This window comes from Bos indicus x Bos taurus, chromosome 15, assembly GCF_003369695.1.
Source record: "Bos indicus x Bos taurus breed Angus x Brahman F1 hybrid chromosome 15, Bos_hybrid_MaternalHap_v2.0, whole genome shotgun sequence".
Taxonomy (NCBI): domain Eukaryota; kingdom Metazoa; phylum Chordata; class Mammalia; order Artiodactyla; family Bovidae; genus Bos; species Bos indicus x Bos taurus.
Window position 1 is genome coordinate 46,211,817 of NC_040090.1, and position 20,380 is coordinate 46,232,196.

Sequence of the window (20,380 nt, forward strand, 5' to 3'; positions counted from 1 at the left end):
CAAACATCTCTATTTAGTATTTCTCATAGTATATTTTGGAATTGACAGTGGATATCTATTATTGTATTTACTCTTACTGTCATTTCTCTTGATAGTTCATGTTGATCTTGAGTAAAGGAAAGAACTCTAGGTGGAGATGGGTCTCCATTCCCTACTGTCTTTGGAGTTCTCATTAACAATAAGATGTGTTGCACAATGCTGAAGCCAGACGACTTCAGAGTTTAAATGGCATCTCTGGATGCCAGAGGCTATTTCCAGGATATTAGGCAAAATATTAACTTCTCTGTACTTCAGTTTCCCCAGGTATAAGCTGGAGGTAATAAAAGCATCTGTCTCACTGATGTGAGGTGGTGTTGTGAGGATTAAATGAGTTAATAACCTGTTGTTGTTGTTTGGTAGCTAAGTTGTATCTGACTGTTTTTGACCCATGAACTGCAGCATGCCAGGCTTCCTATCCTTCACTATTTCCCTGAGTTTACTCAAACTCATGTCTATTGAGTCAGTGATGCCATTCAAGCATCTCATCCTCTGTTGCCTCCTCCTCCTCTTGCCCTCAATCTTTCCCAGCATCAGGGTCGTTTCCAATAAGTCAACTGTTCGCATCAAGTAGTCAAAGTACTGGAGCTTCAGCTTTAGCATCAGTCCTTCCAATGAATATTCACATTTGATTTCCTTTAAGATTAACTTGTTTGATCTCCTTGCTGTCCAAGGGATTCCCAAGGGTCTTCTCTAGTACCACAGTTGGAAAGCATCAATTCTTTGGTGCTCAGCCTTCTTTCTGATCCAGCTCTCACATCCATACATGACTACTGGAAAAACCATAGCTTTGACTAGACGGACCTTTGTCAGCAATGCGATGGTTCTGCTTTTTAATACTCTGTCTAGGTTTGTCATCACTTTTCTTCCAAGGAGCAAGTGTCTTTTAATTTCGTGGCTTCAGTCACTGTCTGCAGTGGTTTTAGAGCCCAAGAAAATGAAATCTGTCACTGTTTCCACATTTTCCCCATCTATTTGCCATGAAGTCATGGGACCAGATGCCATGATCTTAACTTGTGAAGTTCTTGAAACTGTGTCTGGCACCTGGCAAGGATGCCATGCAGTATTAGTGTTGTTATTATAGTTAAAATTTTCATTATTGAACTGCTTGGTACTTTATGCCAGATTACTTTAAAATCAATGGTAGTTCAGTTCAGTCGCTCAGTCATGTCTGACTCTTTACGACCCCATGAACCGCAGCACTCCAGGCCTCCCTGTCCATCACCAACTCCCGGAGTTCACTCAGACTCCCGTCCATTGAGTCGGTGATGCCATCCATCCATCTCATTCTCTGTCGTCCCCTTCTCCTCCTGCCTTCAGTCTTTCCCAATATCAGGGCCTTTTCAAATGAGTCAGCTCTTCACATCAGGTGGCCAAAATATTGGAGTTTCAGCTTCAACATCAGTCCTTCCAATGAACACCCAGGACTGATTTCCTTAAAGATGGAATGGTTGGATCTCCTTGCAGTCCAAGGGACTCTCAAGAGTCTTCAACACCACAGTTCAGAAGCATCAGTTCTTCTGCACTCAGCTTTCTTTATAGTCCAACTCACATCCATACATGACTACTGGAAAAACCATAGCCTTGACTAGACATTACTTTGTCAACAAAGGTTTGTTGTACTTTGTTAACAAAAGACACAACACTCCAAGGAATAAGCATCTTTTAATTTCATGGCTGCAGTCACCATCTGCAGTGATTTTGGAACCCAAGAAAATAAAGTCAGCCACTGTTTCCACTGTTTCCCCATCTATTTGCCATGAAGTGATGGGACTGATCTGATCTGATCTGATGGGACCAGATGCCATGATCTTAGTTTTCTGAATGTTGAGCTTCAAGCCAACTTTTTCACTCTCCTCTTTCACTTTCATCAAGAGGCTCTTTAGTTCTTCTTCAATTTCTGCCATAAGGGTGGTATCATCTGCATATCTGAGGTTATTGATATTTCTCTTGGCAATCTTGATTCCAGCTTGTGCTTCATCCAGCCCAGCGTTTCTCATGATGTACTCTGCATATAAGTTAAATAAGCAGGGTGACAATATACAGCTTTGACATACTCCTTTTCGTATTTGGACCCAGCCTGTTGTTCCATGTCCAGTTCTAGCTGTTGCTTTCTGACCTGCATATAAGTTTCTTAAGAGGCAGGTCAGGTCTGGTATTCCTGTCTCTTTAAGAGTTTTCCACAGTTTATTGTGATCCACATGGTCAAGTGCTTTGGCATAGTCAATAAAGCAGGCATAGATGTTTTTCTGAAACTCTTGCTTTTTTGATGATCCAGCGAATGTTGGCAATAAATCAGTGGTAAGGTTAATTGAAATTTATATATTTCAGACAATGCTTTTTATTGTCCTGGAACTCCTTTTGCAGCCTGTATTGAGTAAAAAGGCTGTGCATAAGGGATTATATGGGGAAAAATCTTTTAGCAGTTGTTTATTATTAGGACAACAAAGATGCAAGTGATGAGTTTAAAAGCGATTAAAAGGGATAATTGGGGCTTCTTATCTTTTGAAGTTTCAGAGTTAAAGGTTAAGAACCTTTGGTCTACCAGATGAAGAATCTGTCAGCTACTGCAGCCATCATTTTTGTCACTTAAACTTTTGTTCCAGTTTGTCACTTTGGGGTTGGAGGTACACTGGAACTTCAAACAAATGCCTTCACTCATAATTCTTGCTTTATAGCTCACTGTCTGCTAAGCATGCTGACAGTTATGCAGCCCCACCCCAGGGCTGATAAGAGATAGACAACAGATGAGCGAACAGAAGGAAGAGAAACTGTATAAAAAAAGTGATTCCTCCAGCCCTCCAGTCATTAGGCACTGAGCTTTACTGCTTCTTCAATTTAACACTCTGTTCTACCTTTTAAAGTTCCCTAAAGATCTTTCATTACTTACATGGTAATGGTTTAAAGCAGACAGAAATAATTATGGATGTGAATTTTTACAAATATATGGAAAAATATTTTTTGCTAGGGGTAAAATACCTACATACACATAGTGAACACCTTATTTACTACTTTATACGTCATTTTATAGTTTGCTTTTGTTGTAAATTAAGTGGTTCAGTGGTAATGAATTTACCTGCAATGCAGGAGACACAGGAGATGTGGGTTTCCCTGGGCAGGGAAGATCCCCTGGAGGAGGGCACGGCAACCCACTCTAGTATTCTTGCCTGGAGAATCCCATGGACTGAGGAGCCTGGTGGGCTACAGTCCATAGGGTCACAAAGAGTCGGACATGACTGAAGTGACTGAGCACACAAGCACCATAACGAATGAGCTTTACTATTTGAAAATTTATTGCTTCAGCAAACATTGCTAAGACAAAAGTTCTGCTAGGAATGATGAGGTCTTTGAAGAAGAATCATGTACATATATTACACCCAGCTGCTTAGAATAAGATGAAAGTGAAGGTTTTATTTTAAATGAGAAGACACTGTAATTTAGTTGTGTCTGAGGGGTCTCAATAAATAAAACCCACATTTCTTTCCCAAATTCTGAACAAACTGAGAAAAGAGTGACAGATGAGAGATCAGAATACCACCTTTATTCCTGATAAAGCTCATGTTGCAGGACATAGGTTATGTATGCAGGCAGTTTTGCTTTCTAGTCATAAAGCCTAGAGCTAAATAGATATACCTGCACACAGGCAGGACAGGGCCAGGAACATCCTCCCTGCTTGCTAGGAGAGCCCATCTGTGGAGGAGCACTTGAGAATTACTTCCAGCTAGCAGGTAGGCCCCCAAGAGCAAAAAAGCAACAGGTAGAATTATGCTTAAGTAATTCTTTAGTCTAAACTTACCAATCATGTAAGTTACTATTCTTCTAGGAGAAAAATAGTGAGGGAATAACGAGAGGCCAGGGGCTTCCCTGGTAGCTTAGCTGGGAAAGAATCTGCCTCCAATGCAGGAAACCCTGGTTCAATTCCTGGGTCAGGAAGATCCCCTGGAGAAAGGATAGGCTATCCACTCCATCATTCTTGGCTCCCTTGGTGGCTCAGACAGTAAGGAATCCTCCTGCAATGCGGGAGACTTGGGTTTGATCCCTGGGTTGGGAAGATCCCCTGGAGGAGGGCATGGCAACCCACTCCAGTATTCTTGCCTAGAGAATCCCCGTGGACAGAGGACCCTGGCAGGCTCCAGGCCATGGGATCGCAAAGAGCTGGACATGACTGGGTGACTAAGCACACAGAGGTTAGAAAGTTTAGGGGAAATTCCAACTCACAGAAACTCGTAGGATTGAGGACAAGGCATTGCCTTTCAACATGAAAATAGGAAAAGCCATTTGTAACCCTAACACATTTTATGCAACAAGTATTTTAAATTTTGCATGGCCTCATTTTTGCTACTGTAGTTTTTCACATAGTTGCATGGCATGTACTTAATTTTAAAACTGCTACAGATTTTACTTTTGTTCTTTTTTTTCCTTCTCTTGACAAAACTGAGTCACTTCCTTCTCAGTGTTCACCTACTATTGTTCTTAACACTGAATATATTTGTTGACAGGTCTTTCTTGCCTCTTTCTTGCCTTCTTTAAATGCACAGATAGTTTTTCATTCATTTATGTATGCCCTGTGCTTGGCATATACCAAATAGGTTATTGCATTGAATTACCACATTAAATACTCTTCTTTTTATCACTTAACATGGCATTATTTTTTCCTAGTCGCTGGATACTACTTATAATTCCAGGGCTTCCCTGGTTATTCAGATGGTAAAGAGTCTGCTTGCAATATGGGAGACCTAGGTTTGATTCCTGGGTTGGGAAGATCTCCTGGAGAAGGGAATGGAAACCCACTCTAGTATTCTTGCCTGGAGAATTCCATGGACAGAAGAGACTGGTGAGCCACAGTCCACGGGGTTGCAAAGAGTTGGACATGACTGAGCTACTAACACACAGGCACACACTTATAATACCGTTGTCGAAAATAGCAAGAGGAGGAGAATTCCTAAAAAATACATTCTTGAAATCACAGAACCCAGCAGTAATCTTCTCTAGCCAGGGGAGGGATTGCTTTAGGAGTGACAGAGTTTGTAAGTGAAGTGTAGAACATTCAGAGCTAGGAGACTAATGTAGACCTTATGGGTAGGAATTCCCTCTTAAAAAAAGAAGTGGCTTACAGTGGTGATTTGAAGTGACATTGGAGTGGTTCAGTAGTGCTATAAACAACTTTGATGTTAGTTTTTCAGATATGGCTTACAAAAAATGCTTAAAATTTGGTTTGAATGGTTCTCAGTTAACCAGTGTTGATAGAAGGAAAACTTTCAGTGCTTAGATGCACTTTAAAAAAAATTTCTAGGGAGAACTTTGCATACAAATCTGCTAGTTTTTATAGTTTGCCAAAGAGGAAAGTGAAAGTGAAGTCACTCAGTCGTGTCCGACTCTCTGCGACTCCATTGACTGTAGCCCACCAGGCTTCTCCGTCCATGGGGTTTTCCAGGCAAGAATACTGGTGTGGGTTGCATTTCCTTCTCCAGGGGATCTTCCCCACCCAGGGCTCGAACCCAGGTCTCCTACGTTGCAGGCAGATGCTTTACCCTCTGAGCCACCAGGGAAACCAAAGAGGAAGATGATAGATAGTAAATTATTAGTTGTAATTATTTAGCAAGCTCCAGAGATGTGGTTATTTTAAACTAAGTACATTTATGCCTGGTAACTGACATTTATCTTTTTACAGGTGATTAGTTTAAAAGCATTTTTAATGTGACTGTTTCTCATATGTTTCCCCCTGTTTCTGCTTACTGACAGATCTTGATGAAAATAGTTCATTATTTCCCTAAAAAGTAAAGAGTTTTCATTTTACACTGTTTCTCTTACTGTGCTGTGATAGAAGGATGCCTTAAGTGCTTTATAAAGTCTCCTTGCCATATAGTAAGTGATCTCAGACTTTTTTGTATCTTGAGTTTTTACCTGCTCTTTAAAGGTTATTTTGCTTGCTTGCTTATTGTTCGCTGTTATTTCTCACTTATCAATCTTTAACACACATCCTCCCTACCTTTCCAATTTGCTACTGATTATCAATAGTAGGTCAGGAAGCTAGTTAACCAAGCTAATTGGAATTGGGTGTAAATGTAAGGATGAAAAGGCCTGAAAGTCTTTCTCATGGATAAAGTGTATGGACTTTGTAACATCTATTTTGTCTGTTCAGAGACCTTTTTTGCTTGTTTTAATAAAGAATCTCTGGATAAATGAGGTGTTAGCCGTATTGATTCAACATAAGCAGCCACATATAGATTTATTTTTCCTTTTCTTTTTTAGTGAGGTCTACTGTACATACCGTAAAGTGAACAAATGTTAGGTGTACAGCTCAACAAAACTTCATATACGTATATACCCATATTATTACTACTCAGATCAAAATAAGGAGCATTTTCAGCACCATAGGTGGCTCCCTTGTGTTCTTGCCCAGTTAATCGCCACATCCAGAAATGTCCACGATTCTGACCTTTATCCTAATAGATTAGCTTTCTTGTCTTTGAATCTTTATAGAAACTGAAATTTGGGTTTTGTATTTTTTTTTATGTCATGAAGTATTGTTCTTTTGATTTTTTAATGTTATGTCCCCCCATTTATTCTTTTAAAAATAATTTTGTTTTTGGCTGTCTGGGTCTTCATTGCTGCGAGGGCTTTTTCTCTAGTTGAGCAAGTGGGGGCCGCTCTTCACTGCAGTATGTGGGCTTCTCGTTGCGATGGCTTCTCTTGTTGCAGAGCACAGACTCAGTAGCTGCAGCACAGGGGCTCAGTAGTTGCAGCTCCCAGGCTCTAGAGCACAGCTTAGTAGCTGTGGCCACAGGGTTAGTTTCTCTGCAGCATATGGGATCCCATGTCTCCTACATTGGCAGGTGGACTCTTGACCACTGAGCCACCAGGAATGCTCCCCACCACCCCCATTTACTCTTGAAACATTCATTCAGTGCCTACTACAGGTAAGAAATTAATGATTTGGGAGAGTCAAAGATAAATCTAGCGCAGGGAAAAAAAAGTGCTATAAAGGAAGTATAAACAGAGAAGGTGTAGGCAAAGAGTGGTGATGTGTCAGTGAGGTCCTTGGCAGAAAATAGATGATATACTCAAATGGGTAAACTTGGGAGAGCTTACCATAGGAGTGATTTATAGAAGTGTGGGAAGGGTTAAGGGAAGCTGACATGGGATAATGAAGTATCTAGTGAGCAATAGTAGGTAGCCATCACAGCCTTTGGACACGTAAGGGCAGGAATAGGAGGTTATTGTCAAGACTGTGAGGGCATTTGAATAGAAGCTTTGGCTTCTGGTAGATTACTAACTAGAGGTGACATTACTCCTCGCTCATTCTTTTCCTGTCTCCATTGGCTGAATTTACCCAAAAGACTGGGCAAAGGAGACTGTTATTACAGTCTATTCAGGACAGCCTTCTGGGGACAGACAACAGAGTGGAGAAAAATGGAGAATGGCTCTGGAGGGGCAAATGAAACATACCCAGCACAACTGGCTTTTTAAAAGCATAGTAGAGGACTTCCCTGGTGATTCAATTGGTTAAGACTCTGCACTTCCACTCAGGGGGCATGGGTTCAATCCCTGGCCAGGGAACTAAGATCCTGCATGCTGCGAGGTGTGGCCAAAAATAAATAAGTAAATAAAATTTTAAAATGAAAAACACAGTATATACCATTCTCTGCAGAAGTGGAATAGCTGCTTAGGAAGAGAAAATCATGAAAACAAAGGTAGAGAAGTAGTGAAATAAAAATTGTGCTCTGAAAATGGAAAGTATTTCAGTTTGGAGTCTGTGCTGAACAAAGAGGAATAGTAGGCCATAAAAATGGGTAGTATTTGCAGGGAAACATTAATTTTTACACTGCTTTTCCTCTTTTTTGTTATTAAATTTACATTATATCATGGCTTTTATAAATGCATGAGAATCAGTGTTGCCTTCATCATTAGGTAGAAGATACGGAGTCAAGTTTTGAGCCTTAGCATTGCCATCTGAGTGTGTTGCACATGGTGACGGAGCCCTAACAGTAGAAACAGCAGGAATCATTTAGAGAGTGAGGTTAATAGTTAAGAATGTAGGCTCTGGAATTGGACTGTCTGTGTTTGTAGTCTGGCATCAGAATTCATTTTCCAGCTTGATGACCTGGACAAATTACCTAATCCAGGCCTCAGTTTTCTCATTAGTAAAATAGGCATAGTCATCATAACTTTACCATAGAGAAGTTGTGAGTATTAAATGAGTCATTCATATGAAGTGCTTAGCCCAGGGCCCAGCAGGCACTGTCAAGAGATGTTCTTAATATCTATTTTAAAAATTATATTTAGGAGGTTTTACTTGTCTTCAAATATTTGAAAGCCTGCCCTATAAAATAGGGATTAAACTTACTATTTTCATGTGAACTTCTGGGGTCAGAACTGAGATTAAGGCAATGGCACCCCACTCCAGTAGTCTTGCCTGGAAAATCCCATGGACAGAGGAGCCTAGTGCACTGCAGTCCATGGGGTCGCTAGAGGTCGGACACGACTGAGCGACTTCACTTTCACTTTTCACTTTCATGCATTGGAGAAGGAAATGGCAACCCACTCCAGTGTTCTTCCCTGGAGAATTCCAGGGACGGGGGAGCCTGGTGGGCTGGTGTCTATGGGGTCGCACAGAGTCAGACACGACTGACGCGACTTAGCAGCAGCAGCAGGCAGTTTTTTGACAAACATGAGAAAATCTTTTGGTCATTTAAAGGTATTGATCAGAGTTGATTACTTCATGAGCTCATGAGCTAATGATCTGCATGCCAGGCGAAGTATTCAAGAAAAGACTGGGGATGTTTGAAAGAATATTAATGCATCATGAAAACACAACAAAATCTTCAGGATACCTCACAACTGTAGCTTTATTCTTCAGAGTCTGTAAAAGTTGAAACACTGGATAAACCGTGTTGATTTCCTTTTCTCCTTCTCTGTTTATTCCTCTTGACAAGGTCAATCCCTCCTGCCCTCCCCCCTTCCTTAATCCATCTTAAATGTCATCTTTCTTTAGCAATATTTATTGAGCACATACAAATGTGCCAAGTTTTGTTCTAGATACTGTGATTAGTACTGGAAACAAGATGCATGAAGTTCTTGCTCTAATGGAGTCTTAAAAATTGTAGCACAGGTAAATAGAAAATAAAAACATGGTAAAATAACTTCAGGTAATTCTAAATTTCATGAAAAAGTAAAATGGAATAATGGGCCAGGGTGGTGGAGGTGGCGGTGGTGCTTTAGGTAAGATCGTCAGGGAGACGCTCTCTGAAGAGACATTTTAACTGACACATGAATGTTGAAAAGGCACTGGTCACATAAGCTCTGGGGGAAGAACATTCTGGGCTGAAGGACCTAGCAAAGATAAGGTCCCTGTGGTGGGAAAGACCCTGGCATACTTGGGAGTTAGTAAGAAAGATGGCTGGGTAGGGAGTGGTAGGAGAGGTAAGAAGCACGTGCATCACATAGGGCCTTGTAGACCATGTTGACACTTGCACTTCTTTCTAACTGCATTCTAACGGGAAGCCATGAGACAATTTCATGGTATAATTTATGCTTCAAAATTACTATTCTGGCTTTTTTTTAATCGACTATTGGTGGGGAGTCGGTAGAGTGGAAGCAGAAAGGTAGGTGGCTGTTGCAGTTGTACAAGTGAGAGAAAACTGGCTTGGACTATTTCAGTAGACTTTCTACCTCTACCCCTCTGATCCCTTGGATAGAATGTCCTTTTTTTTTTTTAACATTTATAATGTTTTATATATGCTACTGTTAAAGTGCCTGTAGTTAAGTATGTGATTGCCTTCCTGTTTAGATGTTGAGCTTCTTAAGCACAGGGGCAGTGTCATCCCTCTTGCATTCCTTATCCTCAGTTCCGTAGGTAGCGCTGTAGTTAACGTAGCACTTAATAAGGATCTATTAAGTGAATTCAGGCCTGTTCTTTATTAGATTAGAAAAGTCTCTTTCTGTTCTTAGTTTGCTGAAAGTTGAATGTTGTCAAATGAGTTTTCTGTGTCAAGTGTTATGGTCATAAAGTATGTCTTTTTTGTTTCTTTACATTGTTAATTTGTCGGATTACATTGCTTGTTTTTTGAATATTGAACCAGCTTTTGCATCACAGGGTTAAGTACCACTCGGTTCTGGTGTATTATTATTCTTGTGCATTGCTGAATTTGATTTGTTAGTATTTTATTGAGAATTTTTGCATCCATGTTCATGAGGGATATGTATATAGTTTTCTTGGTACTGTTTTTGTCTGATTTTGGTATGGAGTAATGATGTCCCAGTATGAGTTGGGAAGTATTCCCTTTTTTATTTTCAGAAGAGAATATGTAGAATTAGTTCTATTTATTCTTTAAGTATTTAGTAGAATATTCTAGTGATAGCATTAGGGACTAGAAATTCCTTTTTTCTCTTTGGAAAGCTTTAAACTGTATATTCAATTTATTAATTTTCTCTTGCTTTCCTGTTGCTTTTTCATTGATATGTGATTTTATCATTGTTACCTTTTTTCTGCTTGCTTATAGGCTTATTTTGTTCTCTTTCTAATTTAAGGCGGAAGCTTAGATTATTGATTTTAGATTTTTCTTCTTTTCTAATATTAATATAGGCATTTAGTGTTTTAGCTTTCCCTCTAAGGACTACTCTAACTGCATGTCATAAATTTTAATCTGTTATATCTTACTTTTTATTTGGTTCATATTATTTTCTAATTTTCCTTTAAATTTTCTCTTTGAATTATAGCTTATTTAGAAGTTATTTAATTTCTCAGTGTTTGGAGTATTTCTGTTATCTTCTTGTTGTTGATTTCTAGTCTAATTTTAAATTTTATTACAGTTAACTTTATATAATTTCAATTCTCTACATATATTAGATGCCTGTGTATTATCTTTTCTTTGCTGTGTTTTTCCTGGATAGAGTTCTAGGTGGTAGGCTATGTCTATGCTTCAGTTTTGAATAATGCCAAATGGTTTTGCAAGTGAAATAACTACATAAAACTACATAAAACTTTGTATAGGTAGTGTGTGTGTGGGGTGTGTGTGTGTGTGCGTGTGCTCACTCACTTAAGTTGTGTCTGAATGTTTGTGACCCTTTGGACTGTATTGGTAGAAAAATTATTAATTGTGACTTCCCAAATATTTATTTAAATTAAAAAATCATAGTAAGTTTATAATAAGTTATATTGAATTGATTTGAAATATTTGAATTTTTAAATAGAAATGGAAGTTGTATCCCAAAGAATATAAAAGTTGAAAAATATTTTAGTAGTTAGAAAGCCATGTGGGGACTGTGAGGAAATATTGTTAAATGCTGTTAGAGAAACAATGGAATTGTGTTCATTTAATATTAATGAATTCTGAAGGTTTCCTGGAAATTTGATTGGTTTTGCTGCTAATCAAAAGTAGTTTAAGTCCATCTAATGCATGGTGTACCAAGAGCAGATGAAAGTTCCTGGGGGAGCTTTCCCACTGACGTATAATTTGAGATAGGATTATATTAATAGTTATGGAGCTACAGAAAGTTGCCACTGTTTCTATTTTCTTGCCTACCAAACATATTTCTTATCGCCTCTTCACTCATAGATCATACAGGTTACATAAAATTCACTTTACTTATTGTCTAATACATTCATTTATAATCTTAAGATTATAATTCTAAAGGTGAAATGGATCTTAATTGAGTAATTTAGGAATTTACTCAAATCACTACATAGTTTCCTTGTTTTGAGTAACGCAAAATGTGTAGTTCTCTTATTGTACAGGTTCAAAACGTTCCTGACTAAATAGATAATTTTCTTTTATAGTTGCATTCAGAATTTTATTTCTGTGGTAGTAACTTGGAAGTATGCAGTTTCCCTTTTCATTTCATTTTATTGAAATTGATTTTTGTTGCTGTTTTTGGTAAAGAAATTTCAAATTTCACTAACATTTGATTTTTAACCATAGGGAAAATGTGTTTTCAAGAAATTAGAGATTTGAATTTGAAATACTTTTTATGTTAAATGTTCTGCCAACTTTTTGTTTAACCATGGACTCTTCATAACATCAAAGAGTTGCATGTTTTAGAGCTTAGAGAAAAATGGACACAGTGAATCCTAGCAACTGAAGGCAAATAGACAGATACGTCAGTGCCACGCTTATGTCAGCAGTTTGTCCTATTTGCTTGGGAACTCTTTTGTTTTAGTAGTATGTTTACAATGGAGTCTTTCACTGGAGCAGGACTACATGACTGAATATGTACTCTGTGTTGTCTGAGGACATTCTGTATACAAATTTTAAGACGTGTATGCAGGCATATTTATTGTTATTTAGTTATTGATATTTAGTCTTATTTATTGTATTTGATTTCTTTCTCAAAAGTCTTTTATCTGTTCATGTTTGATAACTTGCACTAGGCTTTGCATTTCTAATTATGGTGTTCTTGTATAGGGTACTGAGTGTGATTCCAGGTTAGGTCTGTATGGCTTATGAGCTACGTGACTTATTTTTAAAAGGGAAGTTTAAGCAGTAGAATAATCTGTGCTCTTCTTGAACAAGGCCTATAATTTCATTGTGCCTTAATTTTCTTAAATGTTACTCTGAAAATTTTTTACTAGGAGTTTAAAAGGTATTGCTGCTGCTGCTAAGTAGCTTCTGTCATGTCCGACTCTATGTGACCCCATAGATGGCTGCCCCGTCCCTGGGATTCTCCAAGCAAGAACACTGGAGTGGGTTGCCATTTCCTTCTCCAGTGCATGAAAATGAAAAGTGAAAGTGAAGTCGCTCAGTCGTGTCCGACTCTTTGTGACCCCATGAACTGCAGCCCACCAGGCTCTTCCGTTCATAGGATTTTCCAGGCAAGAGTACTGGAATGGGGTGCCATTGCCTTCTCCGTTAAAAGGTATTACTAAAATGAAATTAGTACTCTGAATTGAAGATTATAGGTTTGAAGCTTGAAAAGAGAATGAGTCTAGAGATCAACTTTCAGAGCTACTCAGTATGTTTCCCTGAAGGCCTCGGGGAAGTGTGATGCCTTGGGGTCAGGCTTTTTCCTGCAGAGCACAAGGCTGACATATCACTTTCCCATAGAGTTGATAGTCTAGTCACTACATTCTAGAGTGAGGATTATTTGCTAAGTCATAGATGAAGCTTGAGAATAGATGAGATGTTGAGCGGGGGGTGGCGCAGGTGGGAAAGAAGTGCAGATGAAATTAAAAAAATTAAGGACAACATGACTTTGGGAAGTATCTGTATTATGCAGGTTTTCAGGAGAAAAGCAAAAATTGTGGGAAATACTTCTGTTTAGTGGTTGGCATGTCACAGAGCAGTCCGTGAAGAAGAGTGGTAGGATGTGGGAGATTTACCACTTGTGCAAATTTCTTCTATGACTTGGGGAGAAAGGTGTTCACATGGCCACACATTTCTATAGGCTTTCCAAAAGTAAAGTATTTTAAGTGAAGAGTGCTGTCTCTTCCCATTCTTCATTTTCCCTCATGTCATGTAGCATTGGAGTGCCTATAGGTATTTTTGGGATCCAGCTAATGGAAAAGGAAAGTTGAACTGGGGATACATTTAGTTTGGGTAGCATATGTTTATGTGGTTCATTATTACTTCAGAGGATAGTTAGGCATAGGAATGTTCCTGTTCCTTCTGCTATAGTAGGGAATGACATTTGGAATACAGTTGACTCTTGAATAATTCAGGTTTGAACTGTGGGGGTTTACTTACATGCAGATTTTCTTTTTTTAGTAATAAACAACTATAGTACTATGCTATCTGCAGTTGGTTGACTCCGTGGATGTGGAACCGTGGCTATGAGGTGCTGCCTATATGGTGGGCTTACTGTAAATTATATGCAGGTTTTCAGTGGCTCTGAGGGTTGGCACTATTAGCCCCGCAGTTGTTCAAGGGTCAACTGTGCTCTTGTTACTTACTGTACTGACTCAGTGTTATAAAAAATATGCAAGGCCAGAGATTATAGATGATATAGACACATTCTACAGAATCTGACACTAGAAGTATGTGAATAGGGTAAGAGAAACACAATTTGAAATATACAGAACCAGAAGTTAGTATGGAGAAAACTCTTTTGAACCTGATAGCTTATAAAGAAAAGAAACAAAGGTAAGTTTCCCCAGATTTGACAATACTAAAATTTGTGACACAGTAAATTTACTAAATACTAAGTTTATGACATTGCTAGTAACAGTTTGTGAACCTAAAAGAATATTTTCTAAAATGTGAGTAGTGATTTAGTCATCAGAAAGTTTTTTTTAAATCGGCCTCTTTATGAAAAATCTTACGTATTTCCATCTCCTCATGGAAAATCATAGAAAATCTTACATATCATTGTCACATGAAGAAGTGTTCATGAAAAATATACAATTAAAATGTAGAAGACGTATTCTGGAAGTTTGTCAGGGAGTTTATTACTGATAGAGTTATGATGTTATTTTTCTATATTTTAGTGAAACTTGTGATTCTCCCCCCATTCTAGATAAGTATTCACCTTTATATCAAAGTTCATATTTGTAATTTTGCTTTTTTGACTTAAAGAGGTTCCCCTAAATTGTTTAAAGTCAAGGCCAAACAAAACCTGGGAGGCACAAAGTCATGGATGTCATGAGGATAGTTTAAAGATGGAGGATGTGTTCTGTTTTAAATGATGCATTGAGGTCGTACAGAAGGCAGTGTGACTTGGTGACAAAGGTCGTTATTGGTGGTCATGTGAATTTGGGAGTAGGGAGTGGAGGTTGTATACTTTTTGAAGGAAGTGGCAGTACGTCAAATAACACTGTTTTGCAGGGGTTAAAGCAAGGTCCAGGCAAGTTTTATGTGTGTGTATGCTTCAAAGATAGATGCATATCTAAATATGTTAGAGAGGCCTTCCTGATGGTACAGTAGCTAAGAATCCACCTGCCAATGCAGGGGACAGGGGTTTAGGGGTCGCAGAAGATCCCACATGCTGTGGCACAAATAAGCCTGTGCACTACAACTACTAAGCCTGTGCTCTAGAGCCCAAGAGTCACAGTTACTGAGCCTACATGCTGCAACTGCTGAATGCTGTGCACCTTAGAGCCTGTACTCCACAAGAGAAGCCGCTGCAGTGAGAAGCCCGTTCACTGCAGCATAGCCTCCTGGTTGCCGTAACTAGAGAAAGCCCCCCTGCAGCAACAAAGACCCAGCACAACCACAAATTAAAAAAAAAAATGTTAGAGAGAGGGAAAAGATATATACATGGTGTACATATATGTGTGTGTGTGTGTGTGTGTGTGTGTGTGTGTGTGTGTGTGTGTGTGTGTGTAATGAAAGTCACTCAGTTGTGTCCAACCCTTTGGGACCCCATGGACTGTACAGTCCATGGAATTCTTCAGGCCAGAATACTGGAGTGGGTAGCCATTCCCTTCTCCAGCGGATCTTCCCTACCCAGGAATTGAACCAGGGTCTCCTGCGTTGCAGGCAGATCCTTTACCAACTGAGCTATTAGGGAACCATATATATATATATATAAATATATATATATTTATATATGCATATATATGTGTGTGTCTATGTATCGATACACATATATAGCACAGAAGGAAAAATTAAAGAAAATAGCAAGAGAAGTTAAAGCAAAGCAGAGATAGTAGCTAGAGCAGAGAGGTGAGGAAATGGGGTTAAGACAAGAGAGTGCATTAAACAGAATTCAGTGAAGGTGCAAACATTCATCCTTACACACTTAAGTAGTGTTTTTTTAATTGAGATTTAATTGATATATAACATTATATTACTTTCAAGTGTACAAATAATGATTCAGTACTTGTGTTTAATGCAAAAAATGTCTAGGTAACATCCGTCACCTTATATAGTTATAAAAAATTTTTTTCTTATGACAAAGACTTTTAAGATTTACTCTTTCAGAAATTTTAAAATATGCAATAAAGTATTATTAAAATAATCACAACTTATTTTATAACTGGATCTTTGTACTTTTGACCTCCTTCACCAATTTCGTGCACTCCCACAGCCCCAACTGTAGCAAACCACTAATCTGTTCTCTGAAATCTGTAGCTTATTTGTGGATATATGGACTCACACACACGTATCACAGTTCCTACTCCTTCATCCATCAATGGACACTTAGGTTATTTGCCTATCTTGGCTATTCGTAAATAATGGAGGACTTCAGTTGTTGTATAGTTATCACTGTTTTAGCTCTGTGTTAATGCTGAGTATTAACAATGCTAGTTTTCTAGCCCCAAGCACTTCTTCCTGAAACTGTGACCTACTCTGTGCTTTGTTGTTTGATGTTCAGTCTCAAAGTCATGTCTGATTTGCAACGCTATGGACTGTAACCCACCAGGCTCCTCTGTTCATGGAATTCCCAGGCAGGAATATTGGAGTGGGTTGCCATTTCCTTCTCCAGGGGGTCTTCCCAACCCAGGGATCCAACTCGAGTTTCTTGCATTGGTAGGTGGATTCTTTACCGCTGAGCTACCAGGGAAGTCAGCTCTTTGCTTAGTTGGCTCCAGAATAACACAATTTGTGACGTAATTGGAAGATAATAATCTTTATTAGTTTAACCTGTTAAACTCAGTCTTCTAAATTCTTGTTTGTATGAAGTGATTCAACCATATTAAAGATATATATCAAGTCTTTAGCTGGTAAGGGTATATAAACATTTTTATCAAAGACATGGAATACAGTCATCTTCTTTTAGTTTTATAGATATTATGCAAAAGGGAACAAATTGAGAGTCAGGATATTTATTACTACTTTTCCATTCCATCCACTAGTATTATTAGGTGTCTACTGTATGCCAGACATGCGTCTAGGTGCTGGGGGAGAGCTATGAACAACATGGCCAAGGTCTCTGCCTTCGTGTAACCTACATTCTGGTGGGGGAGATAGAAAATAAGCAAATAAGCACATATATTATCAGATAGCAATGTGTGTCATAAAGAAAAGTAAGAGAGAGTAAGATGACATTGTATTGAAGGAGGATATTTAGATAATTTGATAGGAAAGCCAGGTAGGATATTTAGATAAAGTGATAGGAAAGCCAGTTGGGATATTAACAAATCACTTTTTGTCAGTATATTTAGAAACCTATTTTATGCAAACCAAAATGTGTTTATGAAGATCAAACCATTTAAAATTGAATAGGAGCAACATCTATTCACCATAAATTTCTTATCTCTATTATTATTAATAATAGTACCTGTCCTGAAGTTTTGTTAGAGTTTAAATAAGATTCTGTATGTGTATATATGTGCAAGTATAGCCTTGGCACAATGCTTGAGTTATTATTGACTCTCAATAAATGTTGAGTCTCCTTTTTAGCATGACTTGATTTCCATTTATTTTATATGCATTTTTTTGAACCAAATAGGTTATGAGTTGACCAAGTCCTCTGTTAAATGCTTTCTTTTCCTGCAGATAGTTCCAAATTCCAGATTGAAGCTTTTTTTAAAATTTAGAGAATACAGAAATTTTAAATTGAGGTATAACATATACACTAATCTTAAATATACTGCTCAATGAATATTTTCATAGGTATATACATATGTAATTACCACTCAGATCCAAATATACAACATTCCAAACACACCAGAAGAAATCTTTGTTTATTCTTGGAGACATTACTCCCTCCATATATTAACCACTATTCTAAGTTCTATCTCCATGAATTTGTTTGGCCTATTTCTGAATTTCATGTAAATTGTTACATAGTACATTATCTTTTATATCTGGTTTCATTTGCTGAAAATAACCTACAATATCCAAAAATATTGTTCAGTATATTACTAGTTTATTACAGTTCTGTATAGTATGGTACAAATGTATTATTCATTCTCCAGTTTATAGACACTTGAGTTACTACCATTTGGGAGGAACATTTACGAATAAAGCTGTTGTAAACATTCTTATACATCTTTTGGTGGACATATATTAATTTTTGTTGACTATATACCTAGGAGTTGGGTTTACAGAATCATTGGAGGCTTCTCAGGTGACTCAGTGGTAAATAATCTGCCTGTAATGATTGAGCTTCGAGTTCCATCCCTGGGTCAGGAAGATGCCTTGGAGAAGGAAATGGCAACACTCCAGTATTCTTGCCTGGAGAATCCCATGAACAGAGGAACCTAACAGGCTACAGTCCTTAGGGTTGCAAAGAGTTGGACACGACTAAAGCAGCTTAACATGCACGCATGCAGAATAAGTATATATTCTTACACAGAGTGAGTATATGTTTGACTCTTGGCAGTTAAGTGCCAAGTAGTTTTCCAGAGTTGTATCAGTTTACACGCCCAGTAGTAGTTGATGACGAGTTCCAGTTATTCCACTTTCTAATCAACACTTCCATTGAATGTGTAGCCATTCTATGAGTTGGATAGTGGTGTGTTATTGTCACTTTAATTTGCATTTCTTGGACGCTAATGATGTTTGAATACTTTTCTATATATTGATGGGCCATTTGGATTTTCTCTTTTGTGAAATTCCTAACTAGATCTTTTGCCCATTTAAGAAAATGGATTGTCTTTTTTTTTTTTTTTTTACTGACAGTGGATTGTCTTTTTTTTTCCCACTTGCTTTATAGTAGTATTTTATATTCTTTATGAATTCTAGATATAAAACCTTTTCTGGATTTACGTACTGGTAATATCTTCTGGTCTGTGGGTTATCTGTTTGCTCTATTAATATTTTTTATTTTAAATTTATTTTTTAATTGAAGGATAATTGCTTTACAGAATTGCGTTGCATTCAGTTCAGTTCAGTTCAGTCACTCACTCGTGTCCGATTCTTTGTGACCCCATGAATCCCAGCATGCCAGGCCTCCCTGTCCATCACCAACTCCCGGAGTTCACTCAGACTCACGTCCATCGAGTCCGTGATGTCATCCAGCCATCTCATCCTCTGTCGTCCCCTTCTCCTCTTGCCCCCAATCCCTCTCAGCATCAGAGTCTTTTCCAATGAGTCAACTCTTTGCATGAGTTTAGCACGCACGCACGCATTCATCAAAAGATATTCATGTTGATGTTTGGCAGTCAAACATCAACATGAATATCTTTTGATGAATGCGTGCGTGCGTGCTAAGTCGCTTCATCTGTCCAAATCTTTGCAACCCTATGGACTGTAGCCCACCAAGCTCCTTTGTCCATGGGATACTTTGGGAAAGAATACTGGAGGGGATTGCCATGCCCTCCTCCAGGGGATACTCCTGACCCAGGGATCGAACCTGTGTCTCTTTTGTCTCTTGCATTGGCAGGCAGGTTCTTTACCACTAGCACCACTTGGGATGAACTAGCACCCCTTTTGCTGAACAGAAGTTCTTAATTTTAATGAAGTATAACTTATTTTTTTCTATTAATAGTTTAGTAACTTGAGTTTTTAGTTAGCAGTTTTAGTGACCTTTTGAATATTTAAAAAAATTTTTGCTTACATGAAGATCATGAAGGTATTTTCTTATATTTTCTTCTAGAAGCTTTGTAGTTTTTACCTTTGACTTTTAGTTTTGTGGTCTACCTTGAATTAACTTTTGTTAATGATGTGAAATTGTGCTCAAGGTTCTTTGTTATTTCATACTAGTTTCCAAAACTCTAGTGCCTTTGATTGAAAAGACTGTCCTTTCTCCACAGAGATTTTCAGTGACATCTTTTTCATAACAGGTGACCACATATGTCTGGACTTGTGTTTGAACTCAGTATCGCTGGTATATCTGTCCATCCTTTGGCCATTGTCACACTATCACTTTATAATAAATGTTGAAATTTGGTTAAGTCCTTTAGCTTTGTTCATGTTAAAGTTTGAACTTGGCTATTCTAGGATCTTTGCATCTCCAGATAAATTTTTGGATTGATTTGTCAGTTTCCACAAAACGTCTTGCTGGGATTTTGATTAGGATTGAATTGGGCCTATAAATTAATTGGGGGGGGAATTGGTTATCATAATAATATTGAATCTTCCAAACTATGAACCATGTGTATTTCCCCATTTCTTTTCATTTTTAAATTTTTTTCTCATTTTTTTTCAGTGTAGTTATCTTACTTATCTTATGCAAAATTTATTCATTATTTGACTTTTGTTATTATATAATACTGTTTCATAAATTTCATTTTCCATTTGTTTGCTGTTACTTTATAGAAATACAGTAGAAAAGTCTTAAACTCGTATCAAAACAACCTTACTGGGTTCTTTTATTCATTGTAGTTGCTTGTTCATAGATTGCTTTGCATTTTCTTTGTATATAATCATGTTATCTGTGAGCAAGAACAGTTTTACTTTTTCTGATCTTTATACTTTTCTGCTGTTTTATTGTCTCATTGTAATGACTAGAATCTCCAATACTAAGTTGAATAGGAGTGATGACAGTGGACAATCTTGTTTTCTCCCCAACTTCTGGGGAA

General features: G+C 38.0%; 1 protein-coding gene and 1 non-coding gene across 2 annotated transcripts in view; one reads left to right on the top strand and one right to left on the bottom strand.

Moving 5' to 3' along the window:
* PDE3B (phosphodiesterase 3B) overlaps positions 1 to 20,380 on the top strand; it is a 162,037-nt gene that overhangs the window by 12,658 nt on the left and 128,999 nt on the right. The window lies entirely within an intron of this gene.
* TRNAC-GCA lies at positions 15,409 to 15,480 on the bottom strand. Its single transcript has one exon. It is a non-coding gene; the product is annotated as a tRNA-Cys (tRNA).